Source organism: Salmo salar, unplaced genomic scaffold, assembly GCF_965601325.2.
Source record: "Salmo salar unplaced genomic scaffold, fSalSal1 ptg000652l, whole genome shotgun sequence".
NCBI lineage: Eukaryota > Metazoa > Chordata > Actinopteri > Salmoniformes > Salmonidae > Salmo > Salmo salar.
This window is the reverse complement of record NW_027675454.1, coordinates 92,386-95,000: the sequence shown is the minus strand read 5'-3', so window position 1 is coordinate 95,000 and position 2,615 is coordinate 92,386.

Sequence of the window (2,615 nt, the reverse complement as noted above, 5' to 3'; positions counted from 1 at the left end):
AAGCAACACACACACACACACCGACAACACAAACACACACACACACCGACAACACACACACACACACCGACAACACACACACACACACCGACAACACACACACACCGACAACACACACACACACACCGACAACACACACACACACACACACCGACAACACACACACACCGACAACACACACACACACACACACCGACAAAACACACACACACACACCGACAACACACTCACACACAACAACGACAACACACACATACACACACCGACAACACACACACACACACCGACAACACACACACACACACACACCGACAACACACACACACACACACACACACACACACACACCGACAACACACACACACACACCGACAACACACACACACACAAACACCAGCAACACACACACACACACCGACAAAACACACACACACACACCGACAACACACACACACACACCGACAACACACACACACACCGACAACACACACACACACACACACACACACACACACCGACAACACACACACACCGACAACACACACACACACACACCGACAACACACACACACACAACACATACACACCGACAAAACACACACACACACACCGACAACACACACACACACACCGACAACACAAACACGCACACACACCGACAACACACACACACACACACCGACAACACACACACACACCGACAACACACACACACACACACACACCGACAACACACACACACACACCGACAACACACACACAAACAACACACACAGACCGACAACACACACACACAAACACACCGACAACACACACACACACACACCGACAACACACACACACACACCGACAACACACACACACACACCGACAACACACACACACACACACACACACACACCGACAACACACACACCGACAACACACACACACACACACCGACAACACACACACACACACCGACAACACACACACACACACACACACACACACACCGACAACACACACACACACACACACACCGACAACACACACACACACACACACCGACAACACACACACACACACACCGACAACACACACACACACACCGACAACACACACACACACACCGACAACACACACACACACACACCGACAACACACACACACACACACCGACAACACACACACAACACACACACACACCGACAACACACACACACACACACACCGACAACACACACACACACACACCGACAACACACACACACACACACACACCGACAACACACACTCACACACACACCGACAAAACACACACACACACACACACACACACACACACCGACAACACACACACACACCGACAACACACACACACACACCGACAACACACACACACACACACCGACAACACACACACACACACCGACAACACACACACACACACACACCAACAACACACACACACACACCGACAACACACACACACACACCGACAACACACACACACACACACCGACAACACACGCACACACCGACAACACACACACACACCTACCACACACACACACACACACAACGACAACACACACACACTGACAAGACACACACACACACACACACACCGACAACACACACACACACACCGACAACACACACACACACACAACACACACACACACCGACAACACACACACACACGCACACCGACAACACACACACACACACACCGACAACACACACACACACACACCGACAACACACCGACAACACACACACACACACACACACACACCGACAACACACACACACCGACAACACACACACACACACACACACACCGACAACACACACACACACACACACCGACAACACACACACACACACACACACACCGACAACACACACACACACGCACCGACAACACACACACACCGACAACACACACACACACACACACACACCGACAACACACACACACACACACACCGACAACACACACACACACACACACACACCGACAACACACACACACACACCGACAACACACACACACACACACACACAACACACACACACCGACAACACACACACACACACACACACACCGACAACACACACACACACACCGACAACACACACACACACAACAACGACAACACACACACACACACCAACAACACACACACACACACCGACAACACACACACACACACACACACACGGACAACACACACACACACACCGACAACACACACACACACAAACACAAGCAACACACACACACACACCGACAACACAAACACACACACACACCGACAACACACACACACACACCGACAACACACACACACACACCGACAACACACACACACCGACAACACACACACACACACCGACAACACACACACACACACACACCGACAACACACACACACCGACAACACACACACACACACACACCGACAAAACACACACACACACACCGACAACACACTCACACACAACAACGACAACACACACATACACACACCGACAACACACACACACACACCGACAACACACACACACACACACACCGACAACACACACACACACACACACACACACACACACCGACAACACACACA